Source organism: Apostichopus japonicus, chromosome 12 (genome assembly GCF_037975245.1).
Source record: "Apostichopus japonicus isolate 1M-3 chromosome 12, ASM3797524v1, whole genome shotgun sequence".
Taxonomy (NCBI): Eukaryota; Metazoa; Echinodermata; class Holothuroidea; order Aspidochirotida; family Stichopodidae; genus Apostichopus; species Apostichopus japonicus.
The window spans coordinates 29,950,949-29,966,152 of record NC_092572.1 but is presented as its reverse complement, the minus strand read 5'-3'; the positions used below and the strand labels follow the sequence as shown (position 1 = coordinate 29,966,152).

Sequence of the window (15,204 nt, the reverse complement as noted above, 5' to 3'; positions counted from 1 at the left end):
CCTTTGTACCCTTCTAGCCAGCTGGCAATATTCATATTTAAGTTAATTTCGGGTAGGTTTGCCTGCACTAAGCTCGGGTGATATCTGATGCTTATGTCTTTGCGCTACTGTATATATTACAAATTAATAACTAACAGACATCAGATAAATTGCCCTGTTGAAGTGTAATGCTTTACTTTCCTACAAAGACGAACGGTGGAAATCGCATGGGAGCAATATTGGGGATATTTTTTATCACTAGTTTATAAATTAAGACCAAGCATTAAGACCAACTCCTTGTGTGTTAGAAAACAAAACCATTATAAAAAACACAAGAAAAAGTCAAAAGGTACTTATGCAGCATTCATACAACATGTTTAGAGAGCTTCTTCAAGAAGATGAAGTCCAAAACACAGCTGAATAATGTCACAATAAGTGTGATTATTAATCAAGGAAATTGCAACCAGAATAAGGCTCTTTACTCCGAATGGTAGATTTGAAAGGAGATGTGATGGACATTTACCCGGTAAAGGGTCACTGGAGCTAATGCTTAAGTTACCAGTGAATAGGCTAAGTAGATTATGCTAATACCAAATAGTAGTATTAAACACCTGTTGAGATCAAACTATATTTAGACCAGCATATTTTAAAGCAGTTAATTATTACAAAGCAGTTTGGAGAATCAACAGAAAATGGCTCTTTGAAGGTACTTTTTTATACTTTTTGATATCAAAACAGTTCCCTTGCTTGTTCCCTAATCTAAATGCATTCAACAAATAATACATATTGACAGAATTGCAAATTGAGGAAAATTTATGATTCGTATATAACTTACATTATGACAGAGTCATGTCTGTTTTAGAATCCAATAAAATCATTACTTAATTGCTAATGTTTGATCACTTGGTACAAATAAAACCAAGAAAAAGGTTTATTTATTGCAACTGTACTCACATTTGAGTTGTTGTACAGTAGCTAATTTCCTGTATACTTCCAACAATAGCAACCAAACATATACACAGGTGTTAGAACCAATGTCCAGACTCTGGACTTAACCTGCATTACTGTATGTCTTAAAATGTTTCTTCCTATAAGAGTTGGACTAAAAGGCCTCTGTGCTGTCAAACTATCTTCTCTATTTACAGCTGCTGGTTCTGGCCGAAACTTTTACTAACATTGTGGACAGAAAAATAATAGATGAACTTCAAGGTTCCCAGCAGAGCTGAAAAATATTGACATAAACTATAAGAAGCAATTTGATAAGCCCTAATCAGAGAATAATGTAGTGATGAATTTTGTGTAGCAGTTTTGAAGCTCTGAACTTTTTCTCAGATTATAAAATACTATCGTTCCTGTGTTCCGAACTGCGGCACATCTTTGCATAGCAATTTGCCATTTTACAATGCATTTTGCTAGTTTACAAAGCATTTTGCTATTCAATACAGGATATGTTATTCCCTGCTAATGTCTCTGTTAAAAGGGCTACTTATGTGGTAACACTTTGGACGGAAAGATAATATATGAACTTGTAGGGCTCCTTGCAGAAACTATTAATTGAAAGTATACGCCCTAAATGTTCGTTGTGAAAAGGGGCCCACTCATACTATGGTTATGTTGTTAGGAGTCCACAGCGGGGTCCAAACTGATAGAGAATAACAGGTATGTATCTCTTGGGCCAAGTTGGCTTATTTCTTGGGGATGTGCAAAAGTAAACTTAGGCTTCAATTCTATCTTTAAAGGTAAACAGCTCATATCAATATTTCATGTAACATATTTGCATTGACTCCACCATACCCCCCCCCCCCCAAACCTCCCGTAATATTACACGATTGGGTCATAATCTCAAAATAAAAACCCGACACAAACTGTTATTTGTAATTGAATCCTTCCCAAGCTGATTCACACCATCACTTGTTCAGTATCATATTTGATTAAAGCAAATCCTGGGGAAAACCTTGTAGGAGCACAGAACATCTTGTCAACCCACTCAATGTTTTCCTTGCCATTTTGGAAAGCTAGCAATGCCATCGACCATACTTGTTTCCCTAACTTTTTCATATACAAAAATTCTCTCAGGTTGTATATGCTGGGTTCCAGCATGCTGTTCTATTATGTTTAATGCAGTATTTTTCAAGGAAGTATTTGTTACCAATGCTATAACTTTAGGATTGCTCAGTGCTTACTGTAGTCAACTTTAGGTACTATGTGCAGTCGTTAGCTACTGATGTCAAACGCTATAATAATAAAGCTAACTTCAACTACTTCAACTACATCAAACTACAACTTATGCAACAAAAAGATGTTTTGCATATTAACACAAAGACATCAGAGTGATTGAAACCCTTACTTTTCTGATATATAACAAACCAAACTATTGGGCCATTTACCTTTGAAGAAGTAATATTGTACCTGGCAAAGCCATCTGCAATGTCTATCCATGGTTGAAAAGCCAGAACACAGACTGCCCTATGGTTCCTTACCACTACTGACTCAATATCAAATTTATGCTAGATTTTTGTGAAAATATTAAATAAAACAAAGGCAAAAGTAAACAGTTTTGGGGTACTTTGAAATCACCGTTTAAGAAAATGGCAGCCTCCAACATGGTTTCAGAACTAAAGTATCTCCCAACCAGACAAAGATGTTCCTTAGATGTTTGAAGGGGATTGGTGGGGAAAGGGGATTGGTGGGGAGAGGGGATGGATGGGGGTGGGGATGGGATGGGTGGGGAAGGGGATCACAATTATCCCTGTCATATTGCAAATATGATCATTGGGTTTGCTTCTTCATTAGGCTGTAGATTCTGGCTTCATCATATTCATTCCTGTCAGCCAGATGAAAGTTGTGGTAAAACATGCCACGACAGTAACCAGTGCTGTTGCCACGACAGTAACCAGTGCTGTTGCCACGACAGTAACCAGTGCTGTTGCCACGACAGTAACCAGTGCTATTGCCACGACAGTAACCAGTGCTGTTGCCATGACAGTAACCAGAGCTGTTGCCAAGACAGTAACCAGTTCTGTAGGTTCAAATGCCTGTACTGGTATCATTTAAGCATGATGTAAATGCCGGGAGAGAAATTGCAGGAACAACTTGGATAGGACGAGAGAAAATGAAAATGTGTGTGTGCAGCTCGAGGATTTATACATCAGTAAGCACTACAACACATGAATCTTTGTTAACTACTTAAAGACCCCAGGTTTTACAATGTACAGGCTACATAATAAACTAAACGAGATAAATCATGTTTGTATCCCCTCTTCTCTAGAATGTAAATTAAACATTCTAAAATTGTATTAGGTATAGCTTTTATTTGTTAATAATGAAACAAAAAATAAAATAACCAAATTGTAAGATTATTTGGAAAGAAAATTTGATAAATTCTTTCCCAAGCTTATTTGGGGCTGTATAAATAATGACTATCCACAAGTTTTATAAAGAATGTCTTCTTATCATCAATAAAAGTTTCAGCTGAGCAAGTTTCTTGGTTAAAATGTAAAGCTAAAGAAAACCATAGTTGAATTAGGAATTAATTTAAATTAGATTGTGCTGTAAACTTGTAAGCAAAAATTGAAAAGTAGTGGAAGGTGAGTTGTGTAAAATGCAAATTATGAACAATGTAATTATTACAAAAAGAGAGAAAAGGGAAGAAAATGAAAATCAGCAAAGCATGTAATTCAAGAAATGCAACAAACCTCAGATATAAGGAATTAAATATGAAAAAAATGAAGATCAAAGAAGGAAAAATTACGATGATGTTAACATACTTTGAAACCAACGAAAACGTGGTTGATCTAAAGGAGTGGTTCATACAGAAAAACCGTGCAGACTTCTACGTATCGCGAGTACAAGGCCTGAAGCCTAGCCCTTCTTCACAGACAGACAGACAGACAGACACTGATTAAATATTAGCGCCTGCGCACGACAAGCAGGAAAACCCTGCTTTGAGTAGAACTACTGGTGCACAACAGCCTTCTACAGTAAAGCCAAACAATACACTTATTTTGAATACCCAACTCATGCCTATGACCAAACACATGAATGTCACTTACATGACCTCATCATGTTACAACCCTTCCTTCGGCAACCATCACCAAAGTTGTGACATAGATGATCATTGAGCTGCACCACTGGGTAAACATCCACAGAAATCAGCCCGCCAAATAACATCATGCACAATTTTGTGATCCGCCATTTTGAATCGTACCATGTGACATTCTTGGTGGGAACTAACCATGGGTAGCACATTTTCCAATGCACACAGTTCAACATGCCACGTTCATGAACAATAAAATGCAGACTGATTTGGGCACAAGTTTTAATGTCGCACAGCTTCTCAGGTAATAGAAAACTACTCCTTACAGGCATTATTATTCTTTTTTCCTTATTCTGCAAGCTTTAACGTTACAATGAAACAGGTAGGAGAGTCCAAAGGTGTGTCACGACTTATAATACAAAGAACAATGTGAAATGCAATTAATGTTACAAAAAATCATTGTTCATACAGGAAAGACTTGATCAACAATATCTTAAACAAACTTGCAAATCCAATGAAAATCTGTTCACAAACGTCGAATACAAGCGAGCACAAATGCATCTTTCAACATATGCAGTCACAGGCCAGACGCGCAAGCCTTACAGCAGACAGAGCCAACGCCTATGCTATGGTAATGTATAAATGAGCATCTCTGACCTATGATTCTATTATGCTGCCAAATGCATCCAACGCTAAGCCCAAAACTTACAGCAAAACTATAACTTTGATCATCAAAAGCATGCTTTACGTGAACATGATAATCACAAAAGTAGCAAAAAAGCCTCAAAGTGATCTACAATCCATAAAACTCACCGTCAAACGTGAAAAATATCATGCTTCATGCACTAGGAAAATTGGTGCTTATGAATCCTGTAGCGCCGACTAAGTCAGCACCCATAGAACTGAAGCGAACGGTGCCCAGTTGAGCGATCTGATCCAGTCACATAGTTACTCCACACTGCCGTACTGACCTTACACAGTAGAGAGAGAGCACTCACTGCTAGTTCAATGTTAAAACTTGCCAGCATTCAAAATCAGACAACAGTCAATCCACTTCACATGCTGTACTGAGCTTACAGTGTAGTGTGTGATGTATTCACTATGACCTACAGGTCACCAGACAGGCAAGCCAGACATACAGCAAACCGTACAAGTAACGGGGCAACACATTCTGCTGATAACTGGTAACTACTCACGTTCAAAGGGGTATGGTATAGGCCGGGTACGTGACGAATCAGTGGATTTTGCCTACTTTTCTCCTACTTAGGGCTCTTTCAACATTATAGGATAAGCTCAATGAGATAAAACACTTGATGTTACATTAATTGTATGCATATATCATATCACAGGGATCAAACTCTGTGGTAGCAAGACAAATATATGTAATGAACATAACTTAAGATTGCTACCACTGCAGCAATGTCAACCCTATATCCAAATGGTATTACCCAAGTTCTCTGAAAATGATGCTTAATCTGAACAATCTAACCATAATTCAAAAAAACAATCAAAAAATTACCTTTACTGGTTTACACCAAACAGCAGAAGGACAAAAGACAGTTTAAACATCAGGCTCCAACAATCAATGTTAAGTGCTTGAATAGTACGCACTGTAAATGAAGAAGAGAAGTGACACTAGTTTTACATATGTACACCCATTCGTACACACAAACGTACAGTAGGGCCATTTCAAATACGCTTGTCTGAAATCAACAAAACATAATGAAATATACGGTAGCGCATGACCGCCATCGTAAATGTATGATATAAGCAAAATCATTCTTTTTTCTTTTACAATTATCACAATGTAATTTAGCACGAATTATTAGGAGCAATCGATATTAAGGAAGCCTAAAATGGTTATCCTCGATCTTCACTGACATCAAACTTGGATCAGTTCAGCCCTTTAGAATTCACAGCAAAATTACTGATGTCTCATAAATAAGCAAAAATAAGGTAATACGATCAGGCTTATTACAGGTTTCATTTTCAGCCCACATACTAAAGAATACAAATGCAAAGTTTGGTTGAACAATGTGGCTCTCTGGCTTTCGATAGAAGGCGCTATCATATCGGTTCTAATATGCGGAATTTGTAATCAAAATAACATGATCTTGTGAAAGCTCTCACACGTAAGCATGAGATCACACTGGGTTAACTGGCTTACATATGCACTGGTTGACTAATTCCAAGGTTCCACATTTGCAGTTTTGCCAAAAAAAGGCTGTATATTGAAAAGCAGGGTAAGGTGCTTCAAACGATAAATTTGACGTGAAACTTCAAAATATGTTATAAAAGATCTCATCTTCAATAACTACCAACAAGCAACAAATAGTGTACTAGTGCTCAATCCTATACATTACTGTACAGTCTGCAGTCAGCAACTTGCTAAGTTTCTACTAGATAGGACAGCGCCCCCCTGTCGACTTTATGCAAGCCTGGCAAACCCCATTTGGAAATGCAGGTACTGTGGAACAATGCATGTCAGTAAATTAAACTACTTCTAATTCTGAATTGCTATCCTTCCTTTCCTTGCAACAGGTAAGAAATTGATTGACCAGAACTCTATCACAGATAGATTACACTAATTTATAAGTCACTTGTGAAAGTTTTCTCTTCCAGCAGCTAATGTTGAAAACTGTACAATTATTAAAGAATGCCACACATGTAGCTACAACTAAGTTAATGTTCTTCTCTAACTCAGCCAGTGGCCTAGCTTTGCTGTTTCACAGGGCGGCCAGCTCGCCCGTCATTTTGCCCGCCCGGCCCATCTTTCAACTGCCATTGTCATTTTTTTCGAGGGGTTTTCACTGTTAAAAACCTGCCTACCAATGTGCCAGCATTTCATTTGGAAAAACACTAGCCTATCCTTCCGCCCAATCCTCGTTGTGGACACTATACGTAACTATGGTGGATACTGGTAATGTTGATCTACGAAAGTCATGGTGTTGCATTATAACTTCATCACACATGTTATGAATTTCATGATAACTATCGTGGACTATTGCAAGTCATCCAAGGAGGCATTTGATAGTCAGTTATTACAGAAAAAGACTTGGGATGCTAACTCTAAAGACATTGACAATTTCCATCGACATTGACTCTGTTCCTTGGCTGGTAGGATTATACTAACAGGGAAGCCAAGGCAGACTGGATTGCTTATTCAAAACATCATCAATAACATACAACGCATATTTAATTCTATCAAATAGTAATATAAATATGCTGGTTCCAGACAACTTGGTCCGGATATCTGTCTGCAGTATCCTTGACACAGATTTAACTATAGGTCTCTGTACTGTTCGTCTGTGTTCGTGTAACAGCTACAGGCTACACTAATACCTTACTAAATGTTAACTACAGTGCTAGTTCTAACATTAGACCAGCAACTAGCTAAATATAGTTGCGCACAAAATATGTTCAGTCCTTAATTATAGTTTGAAGTTTATTAAAGTTTGAAGTTGATTGAAACCCAGTATAAATATGTAAAATACATATGCTTCCATCAATTGCAGCATTTCTACTTGCTCTCAATATTAAATCATAAAAAGAGACTTGTTTGAAACTGCAACATCCCAGATATTAATCTGTCAACACACTCTCTAAAGTTACAAATCCAGTGAGAAACCTTACAATTATCAATTCCGGAACAATGTGAATACAAGCAGCTTCTTGAAATATCTACCTATATATTAGTGTTTGCACGGGTATCCGAGTACCCGGGTACCTGTCCGACTCAATACTACCCGGTTCCTAATTTACTACCCGAATCCTACGCAAAGTGTGATTTGTTTTGTTGGCAAACCTTGGTTAGGCAACATTTTCCCATTGACTTATTGTGGTGTTAGGCAACCATGTGGACGAAGATAACAGCAATATTGAAAGTATTCCATGGATATCATTTAACTGCGTCAAAATTTCAGGGAATAAACAGATGGTTAGGCTAGGTTACCCCATTGACTTAGTGTGGTGTTAGGCTACCATGTGGAAGAAATTGAAAGAATTCTCACAATTATTATTTTGTATTCATTTATTTCATACAAGGAAAGAATGACAAGGAAATTTATGAGATGTTACTAATGGATTATAGGCGGGATAACTGAAAAATATTAATCGCAATAGAGGTGGAGAGCAAACATAAGCAGCGGCGGCAGTGCGATGTTAATTATATGAAGTTATTAACAAATTAATGAAAGAAACAAAAGCAAATAGAAATTATTGAGGAAGGTTTTATACCTTTTCTTACCCCATCTTCCTCAATTTTACTGACACTGCTAATGTTTGCAACTTTAAGCCATAACATCGTTGAAATGATATAAAAGTCAAAATATCCAAAATCACTACCTGTATCAACACAGCCAAAATAAACTCAAGGGGATATCTTAAAGCAGCATTTTGCGTCCTTTTCTATGATTTTTCTCAACCTCACTGACTCCACTATGCCATAACGACATACATAACTAGCTTATCTATTTATATTTTACTTCAAATGGTGGCATAAAAGTCGAAAAAATTGCAACTTTCAACTTTGTTGTTCTCCAAGATATTTTCCGTTGGGTACCCAATAAACCTCGCCCATAATATGAATATTTAAACACTACGAACGTCATTGACAGATACGTAATATAACACCACGCTTGATTTGTGTACAGTCTATATGGCAGTTGTACCAGGCAGTTGCATAACAACTCCCTGGTTGTACCAACGCAAAGTCTTGAATCTATTTTTAGCAACGGCTCATAACTAAACCTGCATCTCTGATTGGTTGAATTCAAACTAGTGGGTTTGGGAACTGAATGCGATTAATTTTGTATGTGGAATACTTGCCAATTAACGTTTTTGGCAGGGAAAACTTGGCTAATATCTTAATTTGCTGTTTTGTGACTTTATGTATGTAAAAAACTCGATGGACATGTCAAAATAGTAGAAAGCGGCGACCAAACGCAAAATGCTAATGAATAAACATACTATTCACTGATTGGTGGAATTCAAACTAGTGGATTTGGAGATATGAAAACTTTGTCGAGGACACTTTTACTCGTTATCGACATAAATCGTTAATTACTCGCTAATTAACGCTCTTGGCAGGGTGAAACTTGGATGGTATCTTAGTTTGCTGTTTTATGATTGATACATCTAAAAAAATCGATGCACATGTTAAAAAGGTGGAAAAAAGCGACCCAACGCAAAATGCTGCTTTAAACACATTACAACTTCAAATACATTCCACACAAAAACAAGCTACATCTATGATATCATCTATAAATTCAGTTTTTGCATTGCATTTCATCCTCTGGTATAGTTCCTACCTAGGCCTCCCTTACCTACTTACTCATGAATAAAATAGTAAAGGATAACCTTTGAAAACCTTTTTACCTCAGGAAATAGATCTGCATTACTTCCAAATATAACTGATGACCTAACAACAAATAACCAGGCTTTCCTGAAGTGTCAATCACAGGCCAATGGTCAAAGGCTTAGGGTGTGCCTTAAGCCAAGTCTGCAATATATTATACAACATGACCCACTACTAATACCTGATCAGTCTGGCAACCTTGGGACAGCTTAAAGGGATGGTTCCCTCTTGCTCAGGTTAATGCATGGCATTGATCTTAGTCAATCCCAGGCCAATGGTCAAAGGCTTAGGGTGTGCCTTAAGCCAAGTCTGCAATATATTATACAACATGACCCACTACTAATACCTGATCAGTCTGGCAACCTTGGGACAGCTTAAAGGGATGGTTCACTCTTGCTCAGGCTTAATGAATGGTGGAATTGATCTTTGTCTCAAACAATATCAAAATTTAATCCAAAACAATGAACAATCCTGCTTGAATGTGGTCCACTGCCTTTTTTCTGTTCTAAGAAATGATTACATAAAGATCAAACAGCTAACATCAGAGCTCTACATGGGCAATCACAAGTACTGTGCACTATTTATTGCATCGTAAAGCATCCAAGAGGCCTAAAGTTTTGTCTGTTTACTAGCTAAATGCCAGTGGACTGCATCAAATTGCCAAAAGTTGTAACATAGGCACTTGCATTTTTCTGCCAGATGATAACTCGATTGATTAATAATCATCAGTTAATTACAAACAATGCATAATTTCTGTACCAAGTTAAGCTCTGTATTACTGTTTTTTTTATATTTTTATCAGCAAATATTATTGGGTTGCACTCATTAGCCTGCACAGTAACTGACCAATGTGAGTTGTAATTCAGGAAAATGTCAGCCAGAACTTGATTTTATAGCCAGTAGATTTTTTTAGCACTGTTTTGTATTTCTTAGCAAATGACATTTATATTGTGAAATTCTAGGCCTAGCTTAATCCACCACTGTAGACTCATGAAAGTAAAGCACTGTTCTAAATAAAAGCTTCTTTACCAGATTTGAGAGTGTGAATTAACTGGTAAATATATTAATAACAACAAGGATCCTCCGATAGTTTGTTTGATAAATAAACAGTGTTTCTATTAGTACTAGGTATTACGTGATAGCAAATCAACAAACTAACAAGAGTTGTGTTTATATACTGACATTGCATAATAGCAGACACTGACAGTTTGTGACAACTTTCTTTAGTAAAACCAATGTTAGCATTTATACAATACGGTACAGAGTTGTAATTGACACATTTCATCATACAACCTGCGTGACCTGGTGTTTGAATTGGGAAGACATTAATAAAGGCACCGGCTGGATAATCACTGGACTGGTACTATGAACATGATGATCATTGGTACTGTGTGTATATCAGGTGGCATGTCATTTAGAGGGGGTATGTCAATTTTATAACCAGAGTGGCATCAACCGTCTAAACTTAAATCATAGTGTATTTATTACTAACAGTAAGGCAACATATGTAACCTATACATATCTAACTAGTCTTTTATAGATTCTGCAATAATCAGTAAATGCTGATTAATAGTAGTTGCATCTAAGAATTGGCCGAATACCAATTATGAACAACACAAATACACGACCCTATGTAGGATCCATAATGACATCAAAAGTGGCACAATGTTACGTTAACAGTTGTTTAATGAAATCTTTAAGACAGCATAAGACTTTTGACAGGGGAAGGGGGGGAGGGGGATTTCTCATCACAGAGGCCAGGTGACTGTGCTTGCTTTTTGTAAAGATGGCATACCTATTATATACAACTTGGTGGAAAAGTATGCAATTTGCATGTCCCTTAAGACAGATACCAATTTAATTACAGCAGTGACACTAGAGAACAAATAATGTTGCATACCATTCACATGCTCTGTCAGGACACAATGGGACCTAAGATATGATCACTAGAACCTTCCCAATGACAGCCTGTTCGTGTGGTCATACAATACGATAGCATAGACGGATATGTCCATGTATATCATATACAGACTGTAGTTCTGTATGCAGACGGATATGTCCATGTATATAATATATAGACTGTAGTTCTGTATGCAGACGGATATGTCCATGTATATAATATATAGACTGTAGTTCTGTATGCAGACGGATAAGTCCATGTATATAATATATAGACTGTAGTTCTGTATGTAGATGGATATGTCCATGTTTATAATATATAGACTGTAGTTCTGTATGTAGACGGATATGTCCATGTATATCATATATAGACTGTAGTTCTGTATGCAGATGGATATGTCCATGTATATAATATATAGACTAGTTCTGTATGTAGATGGATATGTCCATGTATATAATATATAGACTGTAGTTCTGTATGTAGATGGATATGTCCATGTATATCATATATAGACTGTAGTTCTGTATGTAGATGGATATGTCCATGTATATCATATATAGACTGTAGTTCTGTGTGCAGACGGATATGTCCATGTATATCATAGACTGTAGTTCTGTGTGTAGATGGATATGTCCATGTATATAATATATAGACTGTAGTTCTGTATGTAGATGGATATGTCCATGTATATAATATATAGACTGTAGTTCTGTATGTAGATGGATATGTCCATGTATATCATATATAGACTGTAGTTCTGTATGCAGATGGATATGTCCATGTATATAATATATAGACTGTAGTTCTGTATGTAGATGGATATGTCCATGTATATAATATATAGACTGTAGGTCTGTATGTAGATGGATATGTCCATGTATATCATATATAGACTGTAGTTCTGTATGTAGACGGATATGTCCATGTATATCATATATAGACTGTAGTTCTGTGTGCAGACGGATATGTCCATGTATATCATAGACTGTAGTTCTGTGTGTAGATGGATATGTCCATGTATATAATATATAGACTGTAGTTCTGTATGCAGACGGATAAGTCCATGTATATAATATATAGACTGTAGTTCTGTGTGTAGATGGATATGTCCATGTATATAATATATAGACTGTAGTTCTGTATGTAGATGGATATGTCCATGTATATAATATATAGACTGTAGTTCTGTATGTAGATGGATATGTCTATGTATATAATATATAGACTGTAGTTCTGTATGTAGATGGGTATGTCCATGTATATAATATATAGACTGTAGTTCTGTATGCAGACGGATATGTCCATGTATATAATATATAGACTGTAGTTCTGTATGTAGATGGATATGTCCATGTATATAATATATAGACTGTAGTTCTGTATGTAGATGGGTATGTCCATGTATATAATATATAGACTGTAGTTCTGTATGCAGACGGATATGTCCATGTATATAAAATATAGACTGTAGTTCTGTATGTAGACGGATATGTCCATGTATATCATATATAGACTAGTTCTGTATGTAGATGGAATGTCAATGTACAATATATAGACTGTAGTTCTGTATGTAGATGGATATGTCCATGTATATCATAGACTGTAGTTCTGTGTGCAGACGGATATGTCCATGTATATCATAGACTGTAGTTCTGTATGTAGATGGATATATGTCCATGTATATCATATATTGACTGTAGTTCTGTATGTAGATGGATATGTCCATGAATATAATATATAGACTGTAGTTCTGTATGTAGATGGATATGTCCATGTATATATAGACTGTAGTTCTGTATGCAGATGGATATGTCCATGTATATCATAGACTGTAGTTCTGTATGTAGATGGATATGTCCATGTATATAATATATGCTTTCTAGTCACTTCGCCCAACAACCATTTCGCCCAACTGGCATTTCGCCCAACCAGCCTGGTCATTTCGCCCAACCAGCCTGGTCATTTCGCCCAACCAGCCTGGTCATTTCGCCCAACCAGCATGGTCATTTCGCCCAACCAGCATGGTCATTTCGCCCAACCGTGTTGGTCATTTCGCCCAACCTTATTTTTACTAATATTCAGTCAGAATAATTACTTTTTCTATTCCACTAGTTCAATTTGATTTATTTTGGGTTAGGTTACTTCGTTATAGGTAAATAAAAAAAGTGAGGTCCGCTCGATATCGATCGGAGTCTGAGCAGTTATTTCGGGTATAATGGGAGGATTACACTACTTTAGGCGTTATGGAAGTTATATTATTATACAAACACAGGGGAATCGGTCTTCATAAAAACCTATCAAACCTAAACCCTAAAACACTGATCCCTCCTACTGACTAACAATTCCCGAACGTTTCCTTATTAAATTGAAAAAAATATATAAAACCCGTCCGTTATATTGAATTACTATATTTAATCAATGTAACCACTTTATCAATGTAACCACATATGTAATCACATACTTATGTAATCAATTTAACCACGACTTCAAGTTTCTTAATACTCGGTTCGTATCCCGTAAGGTTAACGATTCCCGAATGTTTACTTTTGAAATATCATATTTAATCAAGGTTGGGCGATATGACCAGACTGGTTGGGCGAAATGACCAGGCTGGTTGGGCGAAATGACCAGGCTGGTTGGGCGAAATGACCAGGCTGGTTGGGCGAAATGACCAGGCTGGTTGGGCGAAATGACCAGGCTGGTTGGGCGAAATGACCAGGCTGGTTGGGCGAAATGGCAGTTGGGCGAAATGGTTGTTGGGCGAAGTGTCCTGCTTCCTAATATATAGACTGTAGTTCTGTATGTAGATGGATATGTCCATGTATATAATATATAGACTGTAGTTCTGTATGCAGACTTGCAATGCACTGCTGACTTTTAGCTTTATGCATATTCAAGGGCTAAGGGTTAGAACTTGTTCATCTTACTTCCTTATGCTTTCTTGGCCAGGTCATTATATTACAGGAACCGATCTACCATTCCATCCTTCTTTCCATTTCCATTTATTTTATGCACTTATAGTATATGCCATCATCACCATTACCACAATACAGGGTCACAATGTCTAGTCTAACCAATCTCTATCATAAGAAAGACATTTCAGTTCGGGTAACATTTGAAGTTCCACGTAGTTAAACCAACAGTTAACACACTTATAAGCAGAACAGCACTAATTTGGGCAAGTTGTTGGACCTCCCTGCAGTAACAGCAGAGTAATACTTTCTTTCAATTATTTGACCATGTAGTCATGATAACTACATTGGCACCATACAGTGCTACAAGGACTATTTAAAGGCTTAAAACCTATGTGCTAGGCTAAATCACAGCCTGAAATACCCATCATAAGGATGAATTGTCCTTACGTTCCACCAATGGTCGCCCTCTAATATTCTTCAATGACAAGTTCAAAAATCCCACCCCCCCCACCAAAAAAAAAAAATGTAAAAATAATAATAATAACGCAGCACAAAAATATGAAAAACAACGATGTCACAAACAATAAAAGCTCTCTTTAAATACATTAAATCTGTTCAGTAACATATTCATATTACAATCGGCTATAGTAAGTTATCATACCGCATCTATTTTACAAACATGCCACAACTTGTGAAGAAAGTTTTGGTGGAATGCTTTGTAAATAAACATAAGATGCACTGTGTAGTCCAGGTCACCGAGTGTTTCACGCAATGAACCGGATACATATGTGTGTATTCTATAATACTACGACTAACCTCTAATGATCATTGAAGCTGACTGATTTAGTCTGTTTATAAGTGGTTGATGATATTTTGAAAATGGAGGAACTTTTTTCAATGCTTGGTGGAAACTTGCGATATTTGAATGACATACAGTAGTTGAATGACATAGTTTAGTGGTTATATGAATGGGCCCTACACTGAAGCCTTGACCTTGTACATGCCTTTACTCCTTCCT

General features: G+C 36.7%; 1 long non-coding RNA gene across 5 annotated transcripts in view; it reads right to left on the bottom strand.

Annotated features, from left to right (window-relative positions):
- Nucleotides 1-15,204, bottom strand: part of LOC139978010 (uncharacterized) — a 168,801-nt gene that overhangs the window by 54,128 nt on the left and 99,469 nt on the right. For all 5 annotated transcript variants that reach the window (XR_011796865.1, XR_011796868.1, XR_011796866.1 and 2 more), the window contains one exon: nt 5,535-5,625. This is a non-coding gene — a long non-coding RNA (uncharacterized lncRNA). The remainder of the gene's footprint in view (nt 1-5,534; nt 5,626-15,204) is intronic.